This window comes from Simochromis diagramma, unplaced genomic scaffold (genome assembly GCF_900408965.1).
Source record: "Simochromis diagramma unplaced genomic scaffold, fSimDia1.1 OVJJ01000302.1, whole genome shotgun sequence".
Lineage (NCBI taxonomy): Eukaryota > Metazoa > Chordata > Actinopteri > Cichliformes > Cichlidae > Simochromis > Simochromis diagramma.
The window spans coordinates 8362615-8370860 of record NW_024386792.1 but is presented as its reverse complement, the minus strand read 5'-3'; the positions used below and the strand labels follow the sequence as shown (position 1 = coordinate 8370860).

Here is an 8246-nt window from a genome sequence, read left to right as displayed (position 1 = left end):
GCATTACATAGATACATTGCTTTCTGGTGCAGTCCATTTGGCATTGTCAGCAGCCAAGTGAGGATTCAGTAATGTCAGTGGCAAAAGAAAATAATGGCGTTTTGCTACAGTCAAGATTTCTCTCACGCATGATCCAAAGAGCTCAGTCATTTCCACATTTACTGTGAAATGACTTCACACACTTGCTAAAGGACGCAAGGCAGCCTTTAGATCATATCCAATAATAAATCATGTCTGACAGTAACTTAAAAGATTCATTTCATCTCATCTATTAAATCATGAACGATATTTAATTCATGGTTAAGAATGCCACATGAGCTAACAGCAAAAAACAAAACAAAACAGAGCATTTAGCAAAAAAAAAGTAACTTTACAAAAAATAAATGCACAATGAAGAATACGTTCAGATCACAGATCTGATCACAGATTAGGCCAATCCTCCATTTACCAAGCCAAAAAAAGACTTTTTCTTTTTTTCTAGTAAGATACTTAATCAAAAAGAATCAATCTATTTTTAGCATCCTCAACTGGAACCGCAGGGATAATTGTGGTCATATTTGCACTGAAATTATGCCCATTTAAATGCAATCTTTCTCACGCTCTCCCTTTGAAAGGCAATCTCAACACAACACTGCAAAGGCCCTTTTAGAAATCATATCTGATTGCCACATTGCATAAGATTTGAATCTGTAAAATCTATTTAAATTGATGTTGAATGGCTTTAACAATACTTCCGACCAAGTGATTCGTGATACACAGTGAAAAGTAGAAGGATGGAGACAGTGGAGTCAGACATTATATGGTGATTGCTGCTGTGATCATATTTCACTGGGTGTAAAGATGTAAAGTGCAGTACAGTACAATGGGCGCCCTGTCTCGAATGGTAATGATTCACTGACAATAAACTATTGTAACAGAATTCACATTGTTTTGGCAAAGTACTCGTATGCCTTTTTCCTTGTTCCTGAAATGTATTTGATTGAATTTGATCTAAAATAAAGCGCTTTCTTAAGAGATTAATGCTTTGCAACAAATGTAACGTTCAGTATTTATAACAAAGCTGAAGAGTGAGAGCTGCTGATGTGCAACTGCATGTTGTTACATGTAATTAAGCTTTGTTTGCAATATCATATATCATGTAAGACTTGTGCTGTACGTTTTTTCATGTCGTCTATCTTTCTATGTGCAAAAGCTACACACGTTATTTTACTGCAAGAGAGAAATACCATTCAGATCGATTATGCATTATGTTGTTCCAACATCAGTAAGGTGTATTGCATTCCTCATATTCATTCTTCTTTGTGGTTCTTCCTAAACACAAAGCACTGATTACATAGCTTCAACAATACCCACAACCATCTGATACATTTGTGTTCAAGTGAGGATAATGATAACCAGAAGGGTGGAAACAATGGAGTCGATAGTGCCTATTCTTGACTCTGGCAATCAAAAATGAAACAGCTATTGTATTCTGTGATATGAATAACCCTTAAATAACAATGTAGAAAAGCCAAAAGTAAGCCAAAGCCAATGTCCTCATGGGATATTAACCTCCACTGTTGTTTTTTTAGAAACTGCAGTCCCAATCACGCTTCCCTGTCCTAAATTCTTTCTCTTTGACTCACAGGATAAAGCAAGGGATTTTGTGAGCTAGGGGACTTCAAAACTTTAATATTCAGCCCCAAAGTACAGCGTGTTGTGTGTAGTGATGACCTCATTATGTGGAGAGAGCAATAGAAGCCAGACATTACAGACAGTTTGACAATCCCCGGAGCTCCTGGCCTCTGGGTACAGAGGAGTGTGCAGCTGGACACTGTGGAAAATATGAATATGAGTTCTGAACAGATGGGGTTATATAAACCAAGCCAATGGTTTGCACTTGCTATTTTACATACACATATATACACACATGCTACACGAATGATTGCAGATTGCAGCACTCACTGACTAGACAGCAATTTGCTGAAATCAGAGGAAATCGCAGCATGAAGCTGTGTAGCTTTACAAGAATAAAATAGCTTAACATCTTGAACTGCTCTAGTCTACCTGCCTTGAGCTAAATATAATAAAGTAGTTAGCAACTATTCAAACTCAGAGATTTATTCCCAGTGTAGTGTAGTACCAGGTGGCTCAAGCCAGTGAGGCAGATAGTGAAAGGCTTGGATACACCCTGAGACAACTATACAGAAACCCTATAGTCACGCACCTCTATCTGACAAATGAGGAATAGCTTGCTAACATGTTGTGCTGGATTACTGCCATGCACTAAAAACACAAGCAGATGGGAGACAATGGACTGCTATTCCTGCTCTTTTCTTCTCCCACGACAAAGAAATGAGGAGACTGAAAAAGAATACTGGAGCTTAAAACAATGCACACAACTGGCTATAACCATTTGTCCCCCAAAATAAATGTTTTTGTTTTTCATTACCTTTACTGATTATCATTTTCACGGCAATCTTAATTCACTTTTTGTTTTTTCAAACAAACCCTAGTTTTAGAAAAATTCTCTTTCTAGCGTCACTCTTGAGTTGACGATAACATGGTCATTTCCCTAAAAGACTGTTGATCCTCGGCAGCAAGATTTTGTCTTCCACAGCTGCACAGCATCAAAGGTCTATCTAATTCAGTAGTGTCTTACTCACCTAATATATTGGCTGGAGCTCTGTGTAATCCAATTTCCTTGGGAGACATAACTTCTCTGAGGCTTTCAGTGATTACCTGCTCATTTCAGACTCTGTAATTGTCCTGAAGTTCAATGGACTAAGCTTGAATGTAACTTTGTGACTCTCTCCTCTGAGACTGTCTTGTGCGCTGACATAGTGATAAATGACTAATTAATGTAGCCTATTTCTGAAGTAGTTTGGTGGTTTGTAATGGATGACTAGATAGTTGAGTGAAATAAGAACAGAGGGACCATTTGTCATGTGTTCTGGGGATATTTTTTTAATTAATTTCTGTGTATTTTCCATCTCTGTTCTTTATGGTATATGAAAAGTCTGCATGATGCATTACTGTTACAACATAGCAGGCTTATAATATATAGTTAAACACTGTACAAATGATATGTAGAGGACAGTCAGCCATCTCAATCAAGCTTGAGCTGAAACCTAATCACAAAGCTTCTTTGAAACTACTTAGAGATAAATGGTTATCATTTGAATCCATCCATCCATCCATCCATCCTTTTTCTTTTGCTTATCCAGGGCCAGGTCGTAGGGTCAGTAGCAAAAGCAGAGAAGCCCAGATCTCCCTCTCCACAGAGACCTCCTTCAGTTTATCCAAAATTACACCGATGTAATCTCACCAGCATATCTTGGGTCTACCCCGGGCCTCCTCCCAGTAGGACATATCCAGAATACCTCACCCAGGAGGCATCCTGAACCACCTCAACTGGCTCATTTCAATGTGGAGGAGTGACAAATGACTGTTCTTTTCACCCTATCTCTAAGAGAGAGGCCGGCCAGCCTTCAGAGAAAGCGCATTTCTGCTGCTTGATCTGCATTCATTTGACTGGGAAGGCTGAATTCAGGTAGAGTAGCTGGGTTTATAAGTGAAGCTAAGAAGGATCTGGAGACTGTGAAGTGGACAGATAACACACCTGTGGTAATCCAGGTTCTGTTTTGGGGTATCAGTGTGGTAGGGGGGTTTAGCCCAAAAGCAAAGCTCACAATTAAACCCATTATTCTGTGTTCCAAATATCACAAATGGTCATGAGCTATGGGCAGTGGCTGAAATGAGTTTCCTTTACAGTGCATTTGGGCTCACCCTAAGGGACAGTGTGCGCAGCACAGATAACCAGAAATAGCTCCTCCATTCTGATACATGGAAAAGGACCCAGATGAGGGTGTTGCAGCGTCTCCCCACTATTGTCAAGTGATACTGGATTTCTCTGTGCGATGTTGACAAATCTTTACCTTGCAATGTAAAGTGGCACAAGATGAATTGACAAATAAAGCTCAGTTGTCTTCTGCTGATTTACCATACATAGGATCTAAAAGCATCCCATGAGGTTGTTCCCGCCGTAAAGTCAAAGATCACCTACCAAAAACCTACTAGCTGGTAGTGCAGGTTTATGCCTTATCAATAATTTGTTGGACAGTGACACCATTTTTGTAGTTTTATTTCTGTACACCACCATAGTGGAAAAATCAATAAAAATCAAACAATCCAAATGTGCTGGGGGTGCTGGTTAAGTTCACATGTTGTGCAGACAACCATATGCCCCAAGGCAAATGCCTCCAACCCAGGGCCCTTTGATGGATGACTGCCCTCACACTTTTTCTCCCTGCTTTATTATTTCTTCTTTATCTGCTATCTATTCAAGGAAAAGAGGATCCAAGAAATCAAAACAAATGTGACTGAAGTGCAGACTTTCAAAGTCTCCCATTTTCAGAGGCTCAAAAGTAATTGTACAAACTATCAAAATTTTAAATACATGTGAAGGTATGCAAATACTTTCAGACTAAGAGTGATGGTAAATGTATTTGTATAGCGCTTTACTTTGTGTCCCAAAGCGCTTTACACTACATTCAGTCATCCACCCATTCACACACTGATGATGGCAAGCTACATTGTAGCCACAGCTGCCCTGGGGCTCACTGACAGAGGCGAGGACCACCACCAGAAGGCAACGGGTGAAGTGTCTTGCCCAAAGACACAACGACCGGGACCGTCCAAGCAGGGGCTCGAACCAGCAACCTTCCAATTACGAGACGAACTGACAACTCTTGAGCCACGATCACCACAGATAACCAGAGGACTGGGAAAAGAATGCATATAAAAAAGTTCCAGTAAGGCTGAAGGTACATATGACAGTATGTTACAGGGTTTTGGACTGGGTGAGGTAAGGTCCGTGTAGAAAAGATTAATAAACCTTTTATTATTAGAATATTCTTAATGTGTTAGTCCCCATAGGGAAATTGCTCCTCTGCATTTAACCCATTCACCCAGTGAAGCAGTGGGCAGCCACCAATGCAGCGCCCGGGGAGCAGTGTGTAGGGACGGTACCTTGCTCAGGGGTACCTCAGGGTAACCATTCAGTGGAGTTGAACCCCCGACCTTCCGATCATGGGGCCACCACTCTATCTACTGAGCTATCCCTACCCCCCAGTTGATTTTGTTGATTTCTTGATTTAAGTTACAATTTTACTACAATAAACAAAGGACTTCAGTCAATAAATGATATAAATGTGAACAGGAGGAGTGGGAGCCCTTGTAGATTTTTTATTTTCATCTCTTCAGTATTTCTTAGAAAGCAAAGGCACAGCAGTAAAAGTAATGTAAATAATACAATTACCGTTTCAGCTTCAGGGTCCTTCTGCGCATAATGGGTCCTTGTCACACTTTTTCTAACTTCCTGGAAAACGAATTCCTGAAGATTAGCTGTGAAAAAGAAACTGTAGCTGTAGTTAATAGAGGTGAAAAGAAAAAAATAACTTGGTAGCTTGCTAAGAAAAATAAGGAAAGTCTCAACTTTGGCTTTGGTGCATATTGATTTGATGAGGATATTTACATTACTGTAAATGATAAAAGTGTTTGCTTTTTTTGTAAAAGGAAATTGCAAAACCTATTCCTAATAATGTTTTTTTCAACTATTAATAATAAACTAAAACAGGCAAATTCAATCCAGAAAGATCCAGAAAGAACAAAATGTGATTTTGAAACAAAAATAAAGGGAAGTAAATAAATTAAAAAAAAAAAAATCTAGTGAATCATGCAAAACTATTATAACTGCCAGGCACACATTAATTCTTTATGTATCACGCACAGCGCTGGCTCTCAAGCTGGTGTCACACTACCAAAATATCGAGTGTCTATCCTGTCTAAGATAATCAGTCATAACTTTCTGCAAATCACACCTAGTGTTATCCACACAGCTAATTTAGTAGGCTTGTTATTTATTATTATATTATTATATTTATTTCTTCAATTTTGATGATGTCATGAACACAAATACAGTATATTTTTGCTTAATATTACCAACACCTCCATCCCGCTCTCAGAGTCCCAGATTTCCTACACCCCGTAGAAGCGCTCGCACACAGGAAGCACGCATGCGTCAACGACGGAGACTCTCCTGATTTGACAGCCCTGGAATCTACCACACACACAGTCCACTATGTTGCAAGGCTTTCCGTTAGTAGCGCACCATCATCTGCACCTGCCCACTCCGTTGTTGTGGTTGGAGCGCTGGGAGGGGTCATTATTTCGCAGGGAGCTCTAGGAGGAGGAGGCACTTCCGAGACACCGACAGAAGCGTGTAGCTTTTAGATTCAGCACCACAAGACTGAGGAAAGCGTCCGGATTGAGTCTATTTGCACGTTTTGCTGTGGCTTTACTGAATAGGAGGCCCCCCCACCCCCTTCGTTTTCTGTTTGGGAAATACTCAGTGAGAACAGGCGCCGTGAGTAGTTTGTGGACCTACAAGAGGTGTCATCCCCAACGGTTAAAGGTATGTAGTTAGTTGTCAGCTGAGAGATTTTTGCTGCTAGCACACTGGTAGCATTACACTTGCTGCACTGACTGACCCGCCGTGCTGCTAACATTAGCTTAGGCGAGGTCCGGCTTTTCATTCATCATTGTGCTTTAGCCAGTTTGGCGGGGCACTTGACTACAACCCCTCGTCGAAATACTTTACGCTTCATTATTACCAAAGCAGACTCAAGAGACTTTTATATACTAAGCTGGAAATTTCTCGTTAGCTAAAAATCTCAGTGTCGCCCACTCTGCTAACGTTATCTAAACCGCACTCCCGAGCGCTGCTATCCAGTGAACCCAGTGCTGAAAGCCTGTCTGTGGGGCAGAGCCATGCTAGGCTGCTAGGCTAGTATAGTAGCTAAAGCTAAAAGACACCGGGGTACTTTATTGCCAGTAAAATAACGGACCCACACCTGCATTGGAAGCTGCTTAATTATTCAGGGGCTGCTTAGAACACCTCCCGTTTCTTGTTTTACGCTGAGACAGTGAAGCATGCACCCGCCGTGTTGTTAACAGCACTGTTGCATTTCTTAGATAATTTTAATCCTCTTTGTTTAGCTGAGACTGTTACTTTGTTACTTGTGAGCTCATCACTCTTTTTCTGCGGCAGCCGAAGACGTATTATTAGCTCGCAGCTGATTTTGATTCCGTTATTATAACACCGTCTTCGTCCGAGTCGAGGATGTGAAGTGAAGTGGCAAAGTGACGCTACACAGCTTTGCTTTGTCTCAACGCTGCAAGTGCAAACCCTACTTTTAACGCCAAGTCCGTTCCTTTTTAAATGAGGAATAGCTGTTTTAGTAGCCTCTTTATTTAGCCCACCCGAGTTCACTTACGCATAGACTTTTCATGCCCTTAAATCGCCCTATTGTCACATTATGGCACAGTGGAATAAACTAAAGCGCTCTATTCAGCGGAAGCACTCATACATAGGAATAACATACAGTCGAGTGAGGGTTTGGCATATTATACATTTTTGAGTTTCTGGTTATTTGTTTTTTTGGGTTTTTTTTGTAAAATTCTAAGTTTGTGTGTGTAGTGTTTGCGTTCATTTATTACCCTGCTTGGTGACCCTGTGTAGTTTGCCTCATTCCTTTCCTGTAACTGGAGATCTGAGATCCCAGAAGCCTCTAGAGTTCACACAGTGTCTCGATTTAGAATCTGAACTTTTGATTGGCAAGGAGGCATGCTGAGCTGACACTGATGGGCTGTGCTGGTCTCTCCCTCCTATGTTTATCTTCACATTTTGTTTGCTAGAAAGGGGAAGCCTGGAACAAATGAGACAGTCGAAGTTCAAATCAAAGAGGAATCTTGTTTAGAGTGTTAATGATTTGGATTTTAAAAGAAGTCTTGAGGAAGAAAAAAAACTATATGTGTGTCCTCCAAAGGCATCAACAGATGTTATGTTTACCAGCTGTCACAGTGATTACACCTATAGTGATTATTTACATGTTCAGGTAATTCATTGGTTATTTTCAAATACACAAATTAATCATTTAGTTTATACATTTCCAGAAAACTAGTAAGCAATTTTATGTAAAATGTGTCTACATTTTAATTTAGTTTAACGTTTAACAGTATTACACATATTGAGGATAAATTAAATAAGGCAAAATGTGGAAAATGAGGCAGTTTTGCCTGTAAAATAACCTGAATGATAGCGCAAGTATGAAAACTGTTGACAAAACTGTCACATTAGTTTCTGAAGAATAGTTACCAAATAATCAGCTAATGATTTCAGCACTCAATTAGATTCCCGTGCTTCG

At 40.2% G+C, this 8246-nt stretch overlaps 1 protein-coding gene across 2 annotated transcripts in view; it reads left to right on the top strand.

Annotated features, from left to right (window-relative positions):
- The first annotated feature begins 6105 nt into the window (after positions 1 to 6105).
- Positions 6106 to 8246, top strand: part of ctnna2 (catenin (cadherin-associated protein), alpha 2) — a 334263-nt gene continuing 332122 nt past the window's right edge. For both annotated transcript variants that reach the window (XM_040024188.1, XM_040024190.1), the window contains exon 1: positions 6106 to 6454. The gene's annotated coding sequence lies outside the window, so the exon portion shown is untranslated. The remainder of the gene's footprint in view (positions 6455 to 8246) is intronic.